Source organism: Symphalangus syndactylus, chromosome 3 (genome assembly GCF_028878055.3).
Source record: "Symphalangus syndactylus isolate Jambi chromosome 3, NHGRI_mSymSyn1-v2.1_pri, whole genome shotgun sequence".
NCBI lineage: Eukaryota > Metazoa > Chordata > Mammalia > Primates > Hylobatidae > Symphalangus > Symphalangus syndactylus.
The window spans coordinates 56442811-56462464 of record NC_072425.2 but is presented as its reverse complement, the minus strand read 5'-3'; positions in this window follow the sequence as shown (position 1 = coordinate 56462464).

Here is a 19654-nt window from a genome sequence, read left to right as displayed (position 1 = left end):
AGATTTACTGTTATCACAAGGTCACATTCCTGTAGAATATAGAAATATGTGTTGCTTTCAGTTTACTGTCTACATTTTTTGTTTTTAAAGAGAAGAGGTCTTGCTCTGTCACCCAGCCTGGAGAGCAGTAGTGTGATCATAGCTTGCTACAGTCTATAACTCCTGGGCTCAAGCAATCCTCCCATCTCAGCCTCTTGAGTAGCTGGAAGTATAGGGGCAAAACACCATACTCAGCTAATTTTTTTTAATTAAAAAAAAAATTTGTAGAGATGAGGTCTCATTTTGTTGCCCAGGCTGGTCTCAAGCTCCTGGCTTCAAGCAGTTCTTCTGCCTTGACCTCCCAAGGTGCTGGGATTACAGATATGACACAATACACTCAGCCAAGTCTTTGTTTTTCAAATTGCAGCCCACAACTCATGATGGGGTCATGAAATCTATTTAATGGATTGTAATCTGCTGGATTGGTTTCCTATTGTTGAATAACAAATTATGACAAAATGCGCAGCTTATAACAACACATATTTATCATCTCACAGTTTCTGTAGGTCAGGAATATGCAAACAGCTTTGCTGCGTCCTTTGTTCAGGGTTTCATAGGGCTGCAATCAAGATGCCATCTGGGCTTCATTCTTATCTGGAGGCTTAACTGGGGAAGAATCCACTTCTAAGCTCATTCAGGCCTTTTACAGAATTTATTTCCTTGTGGCTGTATAGCTGAGGGCTCCTGCCTTTTGTTGGTTGTTGGTGGGAGCCCACCCTTGGTCCTAGAGGCTGCCCACAGTTGCTGGAGGCCCTCCACAGTTCCTTACCACATGGGCTTCCTCAACGTGGCACTCCATACACTGAGCCAACAAGGAGGCTCTCTCACTCCAGTCTGATGACATAATATAGTCTGGGGAGTGGCATATGATCACCTTTGCCATGTCCTATTAACCCATAGGAGCATAAGTCACAGGTCCTGCCCAGAGTTGAGGGGAGGGGAGTATCCAAAGGTGTCAACACCAGCAGGTGCAGTTCATTGGGGATCATCTTAGGGTCTTATCATCACATCTATATTTAGAAAATCAAATAGGATTATATAGAAGATATCAGCATGTATCACATGTAATGAGAGTATGTACTTCTAAATGAAAATTGTATTTAGTAATGTAAATTTTGTGTGTGTGTGTGTGTGTGTGTGTGTGTGATGAAAATGTATTTCTTACCAATGGTCTAGAGCAAAACAGTCTGAGAGCCCCTGACCTGGGAGGGTTTCTTGCAAACACTGAAGACAAGACTGCTTTTGAATTGTACACTGCCCTGGTGCTGCCTGGCTTGCTGTCTCTGTTGAGTGCGCTTTCATGGCAACCAAGACGCGAACGTTCTCCAGCCTGCTCTACTGTATTTCTGCCGGTAGTTGTAGTAGCCATCACAGTTCTTGAATTCTCAAAAGACTTAAGTCAATGTCATCACTTCCTCTGAAGTTTTCTCACCGGCTCCTCCCGTGATCTCCCATGCCATGCTGGATCTGCACACCGTAGGGAGTGCCTTCTCACTTGTGCCTTTTCCCTGCTCCCCAGCTGTGTACAAGGTCTGGTCCTGTTGTGTGCTCAGGTTTACAAGTTTCCCCCGCTGTTGGCAGCCCTGCTTCAAGCATATTGACGTTTGGCATTAGAGATGTTCTCTTATTAACACCAAGATTGCCATTTCTGTTCTTAGTCTCCTTGTCATTTTCTTATGGTTTAAGAGAAAAGAGGGGTCTAAGAAGTCCTTACTTTGCCATATTTAAGTCCTGCTCACCTGAGGCAGCTCTGAGGCTTTGAAATAGGCCCCACTATCCTCCCACTACCTCTGAAGCCTCCCTGCGGCCAGTCCCACAGGCAGTGAGGCCTGTATATGGCACGTCCTCAATGTCTTCCCTGCCGTCTTGGGTGGTGGCCACTTCAGGATGGGGAGCTCAGCTGGGAATGGGCACAACCTTGACTGCCCTACCAAGACTCCTATTTCTTCTGCAATTTGGCTACATTTTGTGTCAGAGATGTTTATTGCTGTGGGATTGAGCCCATGGGTTTTGGACTCAGTTTCCCGTGGCCTGCCATGGGGCCTCGTTTCCACCTGAGTTGGCCTTTATGGCTCAATCCCTCCAGGGCTGGGGCTGACATTTCACCTCCTTCCTGAGATCTATCCTCCTCCTCCCCCTCCACCATCTCTCCTACTTTTGGGGATTTTTGTTTGTTTTGTTTTTGAGACAGGGTCTTGCTCTGTCACCCAGGTGACAGTGCAGTGGTGTGATCATAGCTCACTGCAGCCTCGACCTCCTGGCCTTAAGCAATCTTCCTGCTTCAGCCTCCCAAGTAGCTGGGACTACAGGCATGTGTCACCACACCTGGCTAATTTTTTAATTTTTTGTAGAGATGGGGGTCTCACTATGTTGCCCAAGCTGATCTCAAACTCCTAGGCTCAAGTGATCTTCTAGCCTCAGCCTTCCAAAGTGTTGAGATTACAGATGTGATTCTTGTTCTCATTTTTCTTCCCTTCTGTTAGGTTTCTATCTATTCATGAGAATTATTAGATCTTTGTGATTTTAATAATTTTGCCTTTATTTTCCCCCCACCTTGAAGAAATGAAAGTGGTGAGCTCAGATCCCAATTACCTCTCCCTATACCTGTCCCTGCAGTCAGAGTGAAGCGTGTCTCCTTTCTAAGGTTTTCTTTGTATCTTCCCTCATCTCCCTCCCTTTCTCAATAACGTGTGTTGGCAAGAATCAATGTCATTACTTCCTCTAAAGTTTTAAATATCAGTGAAAATTCTCAAGATTTTGTTCACCCACTTCTTTCCTCTTATTTGGGGGAGTGTTCTGAGGCTAGATACTTCTGCAAACTAAGTCAGGCTGTTCTGCTTCTTTCTTTCTGTGAGCACCACTCTGCAGAGATCATGGCCATAAAGTCTCCTTTCTCATCATTGGCTGAGGAATGAGAGCTCATGTGTGTGCATATGCGTGTGTGTGCTTCTTGTTTCTTTTCTCTGTTGTTCATTTTGTCAGATGTTGTAGAGATAACCCCACAACCATCTCTCAGCCTTCTTTTTCTGGAAGTTGTAGATGTGATTTTCTAGATTATATATATATATTTATATATTTATATATATTTTTATATATATATTTTTTTTTTTTTGAGACAGAGTTTCACTCTTGTCACCCAGGCTGGAGTGCAATGGCACAATCTGGGCTCACTGCAACTTCCAACTCCTGGGTTCAAGCGGTTCTCCTGCCTCAACCTCCTGAGTAGCTGGGATTACAGGCACGCGCCACCATGCCCAGCTAATTTTTGTATTTATAGTAGAGATGAGGTTTCACCATGTTGGCCAGGCTGGTCTCGAACTCCTGACCTCAGGTGATCCACCTGCCTCGGCCTCCCAAAGTACTGGGATTACAAGCATAAGCCACCACATCCAGCCAATAGTATAATATTTTTAAGGAGTTATTTTCTTTTCTAAAAGTGCCACAGTCCCATCCTTGCCTGTGGAAGTGTCTCAGTGCACCACCACATGCATGACCTAAAATTAGCTATGCCCCGGAAGACCCTTTTTCAAGCCTAAGTTGGAAACAGTGCATCACTAGGTGTGATGCGGTCTTTCTTGATTTCTTCTCCTTTCACTGTCTCTCCCATCATCCATGCTTCAGCCCTTACCATTTTCCTAAAAGGAAAGTGGAAAAGCTCAATTATGCAAATAAATGCAGCACAGACTGATGCTATAGTCAAATTCAGTTAGCATTACTTCAGGGGAACAAAATCAGTTTTAGGTAACAAACAAACAAACAAAACTTCCAGGAAGAGAATGAGCTAGTTAACAAACAAGCAAATAAATTGTTTGTGGCACAATAATTTTAATCTTGTGAGCACCTGTCTCCACATCTTGCTGTCCAAATAAAGTCAGATTTGATTTGCTTCTTAAGGTGACCTACGCTGTTAATTTTAAACATCTCAATGTAGTGGCCATCAGGAACAGCTGCAGCTTTGCTGGTGGGTCTTAGCAAGAAAGGGCCTTAATGCTCACAAACCCACCATTTCCAGAAAGAAAAAGATAAAACACAAACAAAACCACAGCTGTAAGAGAGCTACATTTGTGGAATGATAAGGAAACAGCTTTTCTGGAACTTAGCCACTGCGGGGCTCTGAGGGATGAGGTGAACAAGCTGAACAGGAATCCAGTGTTTTCCCGGGTGACAAGTGTGTGAGGTTGCTGTAGGCAAGGAGATTGCATGAGTTCCAATAATTAAGCTAAGCTTTCATTTCGATTTGTGCAAAATGAGTAAAAATTAATAAGCACAAAGTGTTCTCATGAAGCTGACATTGAAACATAAAAGTAGGTGTGCTACATACTTCACACCACGGCAAACCCTCCCTTTTTGAGTTAGTAGGTTTTGGGGACATGGGGTGATGCTCTGAGACACTCAGTGATCGCTTTCAGAAACCAGATTCTAATGAGTATTTTTACTAGTATCAAGTCATATTCATTCTGCAAATATTTTTGCCATATAATAAATAAGTCACCGTTCAGGTGATAGATAACTATGCAGATGACAAGACACCATATGGTGGTTACAAGACAGAATTTAAAATCTTAAAGGACAAAACACTCATATTCATTTGCAGCAATTAATTAGGGGACTGAGACCATCTGCTGTGACTCATTAGTCCCCCAAGGACACATACACAATGGTAAGTTTCACATTGGTTTATCTTGGTTCCCATAGTCCAAGCAGGAAAATTATACTTTCCATAGTTTTCTGACGCCCTAGTAAGGTTACAGCAATGTTTGTACTACTCTTCTTTGTGGTCATTCAATAACTTAGGCTTCTTTTGGAATGTAGATCCACCCATCACTAGGGTTTAGTTTGCTCTGGTATCCAGGTGGCAGAGGGGAAACAGTCTGGAGAGGGAGGCCAGGCGCGGTGGCTCACGCCTGTAATCCCAGCACTTTGGGAGGCCAAGGTGGGCAGATCACCTGAGGCCAGGAGGCCAGTTACCAGCCTGGCCAACATGATGAAACCCCACCTCTACTAAAAATACAAAAGTAGCCAGGCGTGGTGGTGCACGCCTGTAATTCCCAGCTGCTAGGGAGACTGAGGCAGGAGAATTGCTTGAACCCAGGAGGTGGAGGTTGCAGTGAGCCAAGATCACGCCACTGCACTCCAGCCTGGGCAACAAGAGCAAAACACTGTCTCAAGAAGAAAAAAAAAAGAAAGAAATTCTGACACATGCTACAACAACATGGATGAAACCTGAGGACATTGTGTTCAATGAAATAAGCCAGTTACAAAAAGATAAATACTGTATGATTCCACTTATGTGCGGTACCAAGATTAGCCAAATTCATAGAGATAAAAAGTAGAATGGTGATTGCCAAGGGCTGGGAGAAGAGGGAATGGGGAGTTATTGTATAATGGGTACAGAGTTTCAGATTTGCAAGATGAAAAGAGTTCCAATGATTGATGAATGTACTTTACACTACTGAACTGTATGCTTAAAAATGGTTAAGGTGGGGCTGGGCGAGGTAGCTCATGCCTGTAATCCCAGCACTTTGGGAGACCGAATTGGGCAGATCACCTGTGGTCAGGAGTTTGAGACCAGCCTGGCCAACATATCAAAAAACAAAAAAAATAGCCAGGCATAGTGGTGGGAGCCTGTAATGCCAGCTACTTGGGAGGCTGAGGCAGCAGAATCGCTTTAACCCAGGAGGCGGAGGTTGCAGTGAGTCGAGATTGTGCCATTGCATTCCAGCCTGGGCAACAGAGTAAGACTCTGTCTCAAAAAAAAAAAAAAGTTAAAGTGGTAAAATTTATGTTATGTATATTTTACCACAATTTAAAAATTTTTTAGGCCAGGCACGGTGGCTCACGCCTGTAATCCCAGCACTTTGGGAGGCTGAGGCAGGCGGATCACGAGGTCAGGAGATCGAGACCATCCTGGCTAACACGGTGAAACCCCGTCTCCACTAAAAATACAAAAAATTAGCTGGGCGAGGTGGCGGGCGCCTGTAGTCCCAGCTACGCGGGAGGCTGAGGCAGGAGAATGGCGTGAACCGCAGGGGGCGGAGCCTGCAGTGAGCCGAGATCGTGCCACTGCACTCCAGCCTGGGTGAAAGAGTGAGACTCCGTCTCAAAAAAAAAAAAAAAAAAAAAAAAAAAAATTTAAATCTCAGATAGAATCACAAAGCAAAACTTAATGTATATGTAATATGTAAAAGACAGATCTAAAATAAACTAACTGAAACACTAAAATAAAAGATGGGGCCAGGCACGGTGGCTATGCTTGTAATCCCAGCACTTTGGGAGGCTGAGGCAAGCCCTTCACTGGAGGTCAGGAGTTTGAGGTGAGCCTGGGTAACATGGCTCATCTCTACTGAAAATACAAAAATTAGCCGGGCATGGTGGCATGCCTGTAATTCCAGCTACTCCAGAGACTGAGGCAGGAGAATCACTTGAACCTGGGAGGCGGAGGTTGCAGTGAGCAGAGATTACACTACTGCACTCCAGCCTGGGCAACAGAATGAGACTCCATCTCAAAACAAAAAGCAAAAAAGCTAATAAACCTAAAATCAGCTAAAATATATAAAAGAATATTAGAATACCTAGTAAATAAAATAGATAATTTTCTAGGAAAAATAAATGGAAACTATTTAGAAAATATTAACAATTCGGGTATCAAAAAATAATGAGAGAATGGTTTCAAAAGACTATCCCCATGGGGAGAAAACAGCACAGAAGGTTTTACAAATGAAGTCTACAGACCTTTAAGGTTGAGGTAAACCAAAGATATTTAAATGGTTTCCAAAGCACAGGGAGAAAAGGGAAACATAAAATTTTTATGTAATCAGCTTAATGCTGACACCAAATTCTGAAGTGGATAGCACTAAGAAATAATCTCATAAGCAATCTGAAGTATAATTACTAATGCAGAAATTCAAAGTAAAATAGTAGGAAATCAAATCCAGCAGCATTTTATATTATGATCAATTGTTTTCATAAGTGGTATACAAGGAAGGCTCAATACTGAAAATCTACCAATAAAATTAATCATATTTATAGATAAAATTGGAAAAACATATGATCATCTCCATAGATATTGAAATAAGGCCAGGCGCGGTGGCTCACGCCTGTAATCCCAGCACTTTGGGAGGCCGAGGCGGGTGGATCACGAGGTCAGGAGATCGAGACCATCCTGGCTAACGCAGTGAAACCCCATCTCTACTAAAAATACAAAAAAATTAGCCGGGCGTGGTGGGGGGTGCTTGTAGTCCCAGCTACTCGGGAGGCTGAGGCAGGAGAATGGCATGAACCTGGGAGGCGGAGCTTGCAGCGAGCAGAGATCACGCCACTGCACCACTCCAGCCTGGGTGACAGAGCAAGACTCCATCTTAAAAAAAAAAAAAAAAGAAATAAGATTTGATCAAATTTTGAAATCTATTCCTTAAAACTTAATAAAATGGAAAAATATTTTCCTTATAATTGATGTAAAATCCAATATTATATTTAATGGAGAAATACTGAAAGGTTACCAATAAGGTAGAAATATGACAAGGATGTACACCATTATTTAGTATTGTTCTGGAGACAGTAGCTGATAAAATCAGAGGAAGGAAGGGAGAGAGGAAGGTAAAAGAAGAAAACAGAAGGACGAATGAAAGGAAATAGAGAAGGTGGTGCAAATATTCTTTTAGTGCTGGAGACACAGTGTATATCAAGGAATCTGAAAGGAATGAACTAGAAAAACACTGCTAAAGAAATTAAGACATTTCAGTAGGGTGGTGGAAATACAATTCATATACAAATATCAAAAGCCTTCCTGTAAAAATATAAATATACCCCAGATAACTTAAAAATTTAGGTGTAGGAAATTAAAATACAGAACATTCAGGGAAAATGATTGTGTTTTCATTTTATAATATCAGTGAGAAAGACTTTCTGATTATAATACAAAGCCTAGAAGTCTAAAAATAAGACACACTTTTTCATAAAATTCAAAAAAATGCTGAACACAAAGTTTAAAAGATAAATATAATATGGGAAAATACTGGATGCATGTGACAAAGTATTACTTCCTAATGTAAGAATAACCTCCAAAAGAGAAATGAAAAGGAAAACCACAGTGAGATCCATCATCTCATCCATTTTATTTTGAGATGTTTAAAAAACTGTCCACACTGTTGGTGGAAGTATGGAGAAACAAGTAATTTCAAATATTTTTTATAGTTTCTATGGAGAGCAATTTGGCAATATCTGTCAAATATTAACATGGATGTGATTTGAGACCCAGAAATTTTGTAACATCTATGCTTTCAGGAGCACAGAGATGAATATACAGGGGCTCTTAATGCAGCATTATTCATCAGAGCAAAAATGGGTCATAGCATAATACTCATCAGTAGAGGAACTTTGAGTAACTTATTGTTGATCTACCAATGAAAAACTATCTATCTATTGATCTTCATCTATCTATTATTGCTATTATTGTTACTCTATTATTATATAATCTTTTCAATCATCTATCTGTCTATCCAATAATAATAAAAATAGTAACAGGCATCACTTACATACCATTTCCTTTTCTGCAGAGGTAGAAGCTTTCTTGGGAAGTCATTTAGGCTGTGTTCTAGGAGTTGTTCTTAGAAGCCTAACAATTTTTAAATCCCTGCATTAAATCCTTTTCTGTTTAAAATGCCTGGAGCAGTTTTTCTTTGCTGCCCTGAACCTTGAATGATACAACTTTTAAGGGAAAACAAAAGGTCATTTCTTTTTTTTTTTTTTTTTTTTTTTTTTTTTATTATTATTATACTTTAGGGTTTTAGGGTACATGTGCACAATGTGCAGTTTTGTTACATATGTATCCATGTGCCATGTTGATTTCCTGCACCCATTAACTCGTCATTTAGCATTAGGTGTATCTCCTAATGCTGTCCCTCCCCCCTCCCCCCACCCCACAACAGTCCCCGGAGTGTGATGTTCCCCTTCCTGTGTCCATGAGTTCTCATTGTTCAATTCCCACCTATGAGTGAGAACATGCGGTGTTTGGTTTTTTGTCCTTGTGATAGTTTACTGAGAATGATGTTTTCCAGTTTCATCCATGTCCCCACAAAGGACACGAACTCATCATTTTTTATGGCTGCATAGTATTCCATGGTGTATATGTGCCACATTTTCTTAATCCAGTCTATCGTTGTTGGACATTTGGGTTGGTTCCAACTCTTTGCTATTGTGAATAGTGCCGCAATAAACATACGTGTGCATGTGTCTTTATAGCAGCATGATTTATAGTCCTTTGGGTATATACCCAGTAATGGGATGGCTGGGTCAAATGGTATTTCTAGTTCTAGATCCCTGAGGAATCGCCACACTGACTTCCACAATGGTTGAACTAGTTTACAGTCCCACCAACAGTGTAAAAGTGTTCCTATTTCTCCACATCCTCTCCAGCACCTGTTGTTTCCTGATTTTTTAATGATGGCCATTCTAACTGGTGTGAGATGGTATCTCACTGTGGTTTTGATTTGCATTTCTCTGATGGCCAGTGATGAGGAGCATTTCTTCATGTGTTTTTTGGCTGCATAAATGTCTTCTTTTGAGAAGTGTCTGTTCATGTCCTCTGCCCACTTTTTGATGGGGTTGTTTGTTTTTTTCTTGTAAATTTGTTTGAGTTCATTGTAGATTCTGGATATTAGCCCTTTGTCAGATGAGTAGGTTGCAAAAATTTTCTCCCATTGTGTAGGTTGCCTGTTCACTCTGATGATAGTTTCTTTTGCTGTGCAGAAGCTCTTTAATTTAATGAGATCCCATTTGTCGATTTTGGCTTTTGTTGCCATTGCTTTTGGTGTTTTAGACATGAAGTCCTTGCCCACGCCTATGACCTGAATGGTATTGCCTAGGTTTTCTTGTAGGATTTTAATGGTTTTAGGTCTAACATATAAATCTTTAATCCATCTTGAATTAATTTAACAAAAGGTCATTTCTATTGAGTGCTACAATTTACGAAAGAAAGACGCTCGTATACTGGAATGCACTGTCAATATCTCTGGAAGGATGCAGCAGAAACTCATATCCAAGGTTGCTACTTGAGGGGACAGAGGGGCCTGGACCTGGGGGTAGTAACATTTTCCTTTCACATGGGCCCTTTTTTATTTTTAATTTTATAGCATGTATGTATATTACCTATTTAAACAGCTAAATTTGGTAAGGTGACGTATGTAACCAAGCAAACATTTTATAGAAAGTAAAAAGCAAAGAAAATGAACAGAGCATGAAACAGATAAACAAAGAATCTATTATGAAAAAAAGCATAACCTAAGAAAGCAAACTGTGATCATCATCAGCATCATCCCTGTGAATATGCTGCTCTACAAGAGAACTTCTTTTTTTTTTTTTTGAGATGGAGTCTCACTCTGTTGCCCAGGCTGGAGTGTAGTGGCACGATCTTGGCTCACTGCAACCTCCACCTCCTGGGTTCAAGCGATTCTCCTGCCTCAGCCTTAGCAGCTTGGATTGTAGGTGACCACCACCATACCCCACTAATTTTTGTATTTTTAATAGAGAGGAGATTTCTGCCATGCTGAACTCCTGACCTCAGGTGATCTGCCTGCCTTGGCCTCCCAAAGTGTTGGGATTACAGGCATGAGCCACTGTGCCCAGCTACATGAGAACTGCTGAACTTGAATTGGCAACATAAGTATTAATTTATGATGTATTTTTTTCCTTAAGAAACAAAAATAACTCAGCTTAGGTCCTGTTTCTGTCTGCTGATAAATCGAGAACCACTGAACAACCCTGAAGCTAGAAGCAGCCCTTGCCCCAGACTGTGGTCTCTGTGGCCATTGCTCACTTGAATGAACAAGGGCTCCTTGGAAAGATGGCTGATTCCTGGTCAGGGGCAGAAATGACCTGAAACATCCGGTCAACCACATGACAAAGAAGTAAAGTTGCATCCGAAGGCCTCAGGAGCCAACCTAAAAACCTCCCACTGATCAACGGTGGAACAATTTGATGCTCAATAACCACAATTGATTGAAGCACATCAAATACGCTTAAACATATTGGTTTATAATAATACTAAATACATAATAATATTAAGTACACCTAACTCCTTTCCCTCTCAAGGAAAAAAAAAAGAAAGAAAGTACATTGGCTCCTTGGTCACATCTAGAGTATGCTAATGGGGGAAAAAATAAGATTTTCAAGCTCTCTTCTCATCTTTCCTTTACAAATTGAAGTAGATAAGGAAAAGTTAGTGTTTCAGATAATAAATGAAGATAAAGGCTGATACAATTATAATACTGCTATTTTGCAGTTTCTACTGAATTAACAGATATAAGCTCTGCGCATCACTGGCTGCTGACATCACTAAAAGAGATAGCCTGGCTGGGCCTGGTGGCTCATGCCTATAATCCCAGCACTCTGGGAGGCCGCAGTGAGCTGTGATTGCACCAGTGCACTCCAGCCTGGGCAAAAGAGCAAGGCCCTGTCTCAAAATAAAAGAGAGAGACAATATTGCCAGACAATAAAAGTCTTCTGACAGAAGAGCACAGCATCTGTGAGGTGGGCCTCCCAAATAACCACATTGAATCCAATCAAGTTCCTAGTAACAATATTAATCCAGCAGAAATATGAGGAGGAGCAAAGGGAAACATTAAACATGATCAAGAGACAAATCTCCCGTGTTAATATTAATGTAAATATTAATGTAAATCCTTAATAAGATATTAATAAATAGAGCTTATTAAGTGCATTATAAAATCATAAACCTCAGGCAAGTTTAAGGTCATCTCAGTCACCATGAAGATGGTGTAATATTAGGAAATCAACCAGTATAATTAATCATATTAAAAATCAATGAGAAAAAAACTGGATGATCACTTAAAAATTCATGCTTAGGCTGGGCGTGGTGGTTCACCCCTGTAATCCCAGCACTTTGGGAGGCCGAGGAGGGTGGATCACCTAAGGTCAGGGGTTCAGGACCAGCCTGGCCAACACGACGAAACCCCGTCTCTACTAGAAATACAAAAATTAGCCAGATGTGGTGGTACATGCCTGTAATCCAAGCTACTCGGGAGGCTGAAGCAGAAGAATCCCTTGAACCCAGGAGGTGGTGGTTGTAGTGAGCTGAGATCACGCCACTGCACTCCAGCCTGGGCAACAGAATGAGACTCTGTCTCAAAAAAACAAAACAAAACAAAACAAAAACCTCATGCTTGATTAAAGCCATAAGTATAATAGAAACAAAAATATTTCAATTATTCAGTAAGACGTGTGTGTGTGTGTGTGTGTGTGTGTGTATGTATCACTTAGTGATAAAATATGCCATTGAAATCAGGCATATGTGGTTGTGTGTTATCTCCATTACTTAGTTGTATTCTCATTATTAAATTGTTTTGCCTGTTATTAGACAAAAGAAAGAAAGATGGTATAAATATAGGACAGAAGGAGGCAAAAGTATCACTTTTAGATGACATACGCCTGGAAAATCTAAAAGAATAAAAATTTTATCATAAAGAAAAAAGAGGCTGGGTGCGGTGGCTCATGCTTGTAATCTCAGCACTTTGGGAGGCCGAGGCGGGCAGATCACGAGGTCAGGAGATCGAGACCACGGTGAAACCCCGTCTCTACTAAAAATACAAAAAATTAGCCGGGCGTGGTGGTGGGTGCCTGTAGTCCCAGCTACTAGGAGAGGCTGAGGCAGGAGAATGGCGTGAACCCGGGAGGCGGAGCTTGCAGTGAGCCGAGATTGCGCCACTGCACTCCAGCCTGGGTGACAGGGCGAGACTCCGTCTCAAAAAAAAAAAAAGAATTCAGCGAGATGGCTGGAGAATCATCATCATCATAATGACAGCTCACTCTCTCCAGGCATTGTGCTGAGTGATTCTCACACACGAGCTAGTTTCATTCTCATAACAATCCTGAGAGGCACACATTACTGTTATCCCCATTGTAAAGATGAGGGAACCGAGGCACAAAGAAGCTAGTAATTTGTCCAGGTCAAAAGCTGGTAAGTGGTAGGGCGAATATCTGGAAGCAATGGTGCTCAGAATTTCATGTAATAACCACTTTTTAAAATTTCCCATTGATAATAACAACCTAATTAAAAATACGTAGAAATACGCATAGCAAGAAATGAAGAAGACCTGTATGATTAAAACTTTAAAAGACAAAAATATAAAATGAAAAAATAAAAAAGATGAACAGCAGAGTTGCTGAATTCCTGGTAAACTCTCACCTTCTTGGTTGTCTAGACCAGTGGTTTCCAAACCCATGGGGGGAGCCATCAGACCTGCCATTTGGATTCAGGGTTTATGCCCCCTTGTCACAAGGGGGAGGCGGGGGCATCTGAGAAAAAAGCAGAAGTTCCATAATGAGAGTGTCCCCTACACTCAATTATTACTCATGAACTTCTGCCCACATCCAATTAAGTGAATTTATAGGTGTTATTATTAAGTTGAAAATCTTTTAATTGAGAAGTATCATAATTATACAGGGAACAACCAAGAAAGTCTTTGGCATTCATGGTAATTTACAGATCATCTCATAATAAAATATTTAAACCAGAGTTTTTAACTTAAACATTACAACCAAAATGTGGTAATACTGCTAAACTTTTCTATAAATAGAAATGTCTTAGTAATTTGTTGCCTGGAATATATTTTCAAAAAACGAACAGACGGCCAGGCACGGTGGCTCACGCCTGTAATCCCAGCATTTTGGGAGGCCGAGGCAGGAGGATCACGAGGTCTGGAGACCGAGACCATCCTGGCTAACACGGTGCCACCCTGTCTCTACTAAAAATACAGAAAATTAGCCGGGCGTGATGGCAGGCGCCTGTAGTCCTAGCTACTCAGGAGGCTGAGGCAGGAGAATGGTGTGAACCCGGGAGGCGGAGCTTGCAGTGAGTCGAGATGGCACCACTGCACTCCAGCCTGGGCAACAGAGTGAGACTCCATCTCAACAACAACAACAACAACAACAACAACAAAAAAGAACAGACAAAAATCTACTCTTTCAAGGCAAATTTTAGATTCTAACAAGGAGAAAAAATAACCTTTTTTGAAAGAGAGATGAGAAAATTCTGTGTCATTGTGAAATTTCTTATAGCACACTTAAAAATTGAGGAATAGAGTTTTTTTTAATGTTTTGAAATCTTCCAAATGAAGAACCCACTTCATAAAACATAAAAAGTAAAACCCCTTCTAATCGATTTGCGAGGCCTCCTGAACTGCATCAGGAAAGATGAGCCTGACTCCCTTCAGATCTCTGCAAAGCCAGCAGGTGAACCTGGACTCCGGGATGTACAGCTGGCAAGGGCAGCACAGCCACAGGCTTCTGTCTGGATTCTTGTGTTTCAAAGAACCCTTTGCAACAATGATGGAGATAGAAACCAGGCATCAAAATAAACGGAATCTAGAGCCAGAACTTCACAAAAGAAGTTGTATCAAAAGATTCAAGCTCAATTTTTCAAAAATAACAATACACGTCCAATCACATTACTGTATTAGAATAATGTTTTCTAGTGAAAGTAAAATAAGTTTGTATATCATTAGATATAATGCAAGTATTTTTAAATAATGCTTATTTCATCTCCAATTTATCCCTTTTAATTTCTATTTTTGCATATGTTATAATGAACACAGTGTTATAATGTAATGGTATACTTAAAATATTTTAAGGATATATATATATAAACCCATGATAAATATAAACAAACATACTGGGTGCATACTAGCCTATTTAAGAAACTGTTTAGGGCACATGTTAGAATCTGGAGACATCTATATTGACTTTCCTTACTTAATAATTGATGATCAAATAATCTCCTTTGGCTGCACAGCAGCCAGAAGATTGATTGTTCATAAGTCTTCCCCTGCTGAGACTTTTAAGTGTTACTTGCTGGTTCAGTTGATAAAAACAAAGTAGGCATTTTGCTCACACACACAAACACACACACACACACACAAAGTCAACATAATCTTTGCTGAGACATTTGATAACAGAAAAAAATCAAACTAATCTAATCCCAGTTTTCCCAATTAAGATTCTTCTTTTCAATTCTGTATTTATGGGTTATAAAATCAATTTTTTGATAGTTTATTTTTCTGAAAATAATTGGATTCCTATACATGGCCATCTGACATTAGATGATATTACTATTATTGTTGTTGACATTTTGCCTCTTTGCCTTTGCAGTAGGTCACTAAAGAAGTAGTTCCTTGAAAAACTGAATTTCTATTTTCTCTGTCAGAAGAAATCATTCACTAGCAGGAGAAGAACAGCAAGAGATCAATCACATAATCTGTAAGTACTTTCTGGAAAGAAACAGTTTAACTTATGGTTCTCAACCTTAGTGACACATTGCAATCACCAGGGCTCTTTATAACATCCTGATCCCCTGCTTTCCCTCCAATCCTGGAGGTCTGAGGTCATTGGTTTGGACATCGGGGGTTTTCAAAGCTCCCCCAGTTAAATAAATGGAAACAGCCTGAGAACCTGTTGACACAACTGTAATCATGGTAGCAAAGGTATTGATGACTGAAGGGGAAACTGCATCTGTCTGCGTGGGAACAGTCACTGTGGGGGCAGAGGGTCCCACCCACTGCCAGTGGCCCCATCTGCCTGGCACCTCTCAACACAAGCATCAGTTTAACTTTGTTCCTACCATGTTTTTCAGTTGTATTTTAAAAATCTTGATTCTCAGTTCTTCCCAGGGTTTAAAACCATTGTTCAGGGTTTGTTTTTTAATGAAATATCATGAAATGCTTTCATGATGTTCCAAAGTCATAAAAAAAAGGAACTGTGTGTTAGATACGTACAGATCCTTGTTAATAGAAAAAGAACAAAAGATCTATTGCCTTCATCTTCCTAAAAATAGTAAGCAGTTAAGGCTTTGGAAATGCAGATGGAAATGAGAAAGAAAACATGTGGCTAATGAACACAGGTGCTTTGAATCACTTTAATTTTGGAACAGAATTGAACAGAGGAAGGGGATGCAAAAAAGAATCAGGATCTTGACAAGCTGTGTGATTTATCCACTTTCATGTTTTTAGATAATAAAGCAAACAATTTAGAAAACTGTCACATTCTTGGAGTCTTATAACTTGGACATTCTTTTAAATTGGATGTCTAGTGAGAAGCTCTAGCATGGGGGATGCTGAGGCTACTGGTCCAGGAAGCACATTTAGAGAACCATTGAGCTAGAAGATTATTGCATTAATCCAGGTGAGAGAAGATGAATCTGAAATAAGGCAATGGTGAAAGAGGCAGGAAAAATCTGAGAAATATTTAGGAGTATTATTACAATTCTCCAAAGAAACAGAGTGTGTGTGTGTGTGTGTGTGTGTGTGTGTGTGTGTGAGGAGTTTTATTAAGAGGAATTGGCTCACAGGATTATGGAGGCTGAGAAGACTCATGGTCTACTACCTGCAAGCTGGAGACTCAGGAAAGTTGATGGTGTAGTTCAAAGGCCTGAGGGCGTGAAAGCCAGTGATGTAGATTCATAGATTCCCGTCTAAATTTGAGGGCCTGAGAACCCGGAGCACTGAAGGCAGGAACAAATCAATGGCCCAGCTCAAACAGCCAGGCAGAGTGAATTCAACCCTCTTCCACCTTTTTTGTTCTATTTAGGCCTTCAACGGATTGGACGCTGCCCACCCACATCAGGAAGGGCCACCTGCTTTCCTCAGTCCACCAATTTAAATGCTGCTGTCTTCCAGAAACACCTTCACAGACGCATCTATTATATATTAAATACAATGTGTTGCTAAATATCTGGGCATCCTGTGGCCCAATCAAGTTGACACATAGAATTCACCACTACAGGAGTCAGGGTTAAAATGACTGGATGATTATCTTGAGATCAGTGGGTCAGCTCCCAGGTTTTGAAATTGAGTGACACAGTAGGAAATACCCAAACCAGGTATCTCAGGAAACACAGGATAAGTTTGATGAACAGAAGACAGAGCTTCTGCTTTGGACACATAAAGTTGAGGTGCAAATCATGATTTGGGTTTTCATTGTAGAAACCCAGGCAGCAGTTTGGAAGATTGGTCTGGAGTGCTAAAGAGAGATTTATCTAGAGAGAAACTTGACAGTCATTGGCATTTGGGCTGGGTGAATCCACAGATCCTTTGAGGAGAACGATGTGAGAGACTGGGAGAAGGAGAGAAATCTGAACATTCAAGTCACTGAGAATGAAGTGGCACTGGAGAGAAGAGCAGCAATCACAGAAATGGAGCAATGAGGAAGGAAGGAGGGGATGGCATCTGTGTCAAAAGTCAGCGGGAGGGCATGCGGGAGAAGGATGGGAAGTGTCTACAACTCTCATGATTCTGGGTAAAACTGGAGTCCTGTGTTCTAGTAGTCTCAATAGAGGGAAGAAGGTGGAAGCTAGATTTTAAATGGGGTTGAGCCAGAAGGGAAGTTAGGAGGGAAATGAAACTATTTTTAGAAATTTGGCTATGAAGAAGACTTGAGGTGGATAGCTCTCTCTTTATCTTTTAAGGTGAAAATCATGTAATTGTGTTTATATCTTGAGAGAAAGAAGCTGTGAGTGTTGCTGGAGGGTTCAGGAAGGTCTCCGGATGCCAATGAGACCCCAGCCCCAGCCGGTTTTCCAGGTTCTTGACAGCATCACAAGAACGAATTCGGGGGCGAGTCGAGTCAGAATGAAGCGCAAGGCGAGAAGCTTCCATTGCAAAGTGAAAGTGTGCCCTTGAGAGGAGCGCAGGCATGCCCGTGAGAACAAGTCAGGCACAACAGAGGCTGGGTTTCTTATTTTAGGGATGTTTCTTTCTTTTTTTTTTGAGACGGAGTCTCGCTCTGTCGCCCAGGCTGGAGTTCAGTGGTGCAATCTCGGCTCACTGTAAACTCTGCCTCCCGGGTTCACACCATTCTCCTGCCTCAGCCTCCTGAGTAGCTGGCACTACAGGTGCCCGCCACCACGCCCAGCTGATATTTTGTATTTTTTAGTAGAGACAGGGTTTCACCGTGTTAGCCAGGATGGTCTGGATCTCTTGACCTCGTGATCCGCCTGCCTCGGCCTCCCAAAGTGCTGGGATTACAGGTGTGAGCCACTGCGCCTAGCTGGGATGTTTCTTTAACAAGGGGGTGGAATGCTCATTAGGCATTCTGGAAAAGGAGAGGATTTCAGGGATTCCTCCCCCCTCCTGTTATTGCCCCCTTTCTCCCTTATTTGGGTTTGCCTGGAAGAGTCATGGACATGTCACCCTGACCAGGGTTTTGGTCATTTTCTCTGCCTTATTTTGGGCTTTCTCTACCCTGTGGTTTCTTTGCCTAGCCCCTGCTTCAGGGGTTCTTTGGGTTTGTCCATACTCCTGCAACTACTCGTGCTATTCCTATCTCCTTAGAGGAGGAGAGATTGATGATATCGAAGAGAAATTACTCTGCCCTGTGGATCTCATTGGCACAGGTTCCTGCTGAAGTCTGGGGGGAAAAGGGGATTCTGGAAGGCGGGGAAACGGATGGACCCTGTGGAGAGGCCAGACAGCTTCCGAGCAGCTGGGAAAGAAGGAAGTCAGCCAAGGTCTGAAAGAAGAGAGATGGATGCTGGAGAGCATTTAAATGAAAAGAATTTAACCAGAAGTATCGGCAGAAGTAAAAGGAATAAAAGTGATGTTGGGAGAACCTAAAGATTAGCCACAAAGGTTAAGGGAAAGGAAGGAGGAGAGGAGACGTTACTGCAGCCTCTGAAGGCCAGAGCAAGAGGCGTGGCTGTGGAAGGTGCAGGAAGTATGGCTATGGAGAGTGCTGGGATGTGGCTGTGGTGGGTCCAGGAGGCGTGGCTGTGGTAGGGGAGGTGTGGCTATTGGATAGTCATAGCTGTGGTGGGTGCAGGGGGCAAGGCTGTGGTGTAGAAGTGTAGTGTGGCTATTGAATGGGAGCATAGCAGTGGTGAATACAGGAGGCGTGGCCTTGGTGGGTACAGGAGGGGAGGCTATGATACAGGAGGCGTGGCCTTGGTGGGTACAGGAGGGGAGGCTATGATACAGGAGGCGTGGCCTTGGTGGGTACAGGAGGAGAGGCTATGATACAGGAGGCGTGGCCTTGGTGGGTACAGGAGGGGAGGCTATGATACAGGAGGCGTGGCCTTGGTGGGTACAGGAGGGGAGGCTATGATACAGGAGGCGTGGCCTTGGTGGGTGCAGGAGGGGAGGCTATGATACAGGAGGCGTGGCCTTGGTGGGTACAGGAGGGGAGGCTATGATACAGGAGGCGTGGCCTTGGTGGGTACAGGAAGGGAGGCTATGATACAGGAGGCGTGGCCTTGGTGGGTGCAGGAGGGGAGGCTATGATACAGGAGGCGTGGCCTTGGTGGGTACAGGAGGGGAGGCTATGATACAGGAGGCGTGGCCTTGGTGGGTACAGGAAGGGAGGCTATGATACAGGAGGCGTGGCCTTGGTGGGTGCAGGAGGGGAGGCTATGATACAGGAGGCATGGCCTTGGTGGGTGCAGGAAGCATAGCTGTGATGCAAGAAGCATGGCCTTGGTGAGTGCTGGAGTATGTTCTCTAAAGACACTGTGAACACTATTAGCTGATACTGAACAACTGCTCCTGGAGAAATACAGGGTTAGCTTCCACGCCTCTGGTCACTACATTTTTGTCATCCAACCAATACATACTTT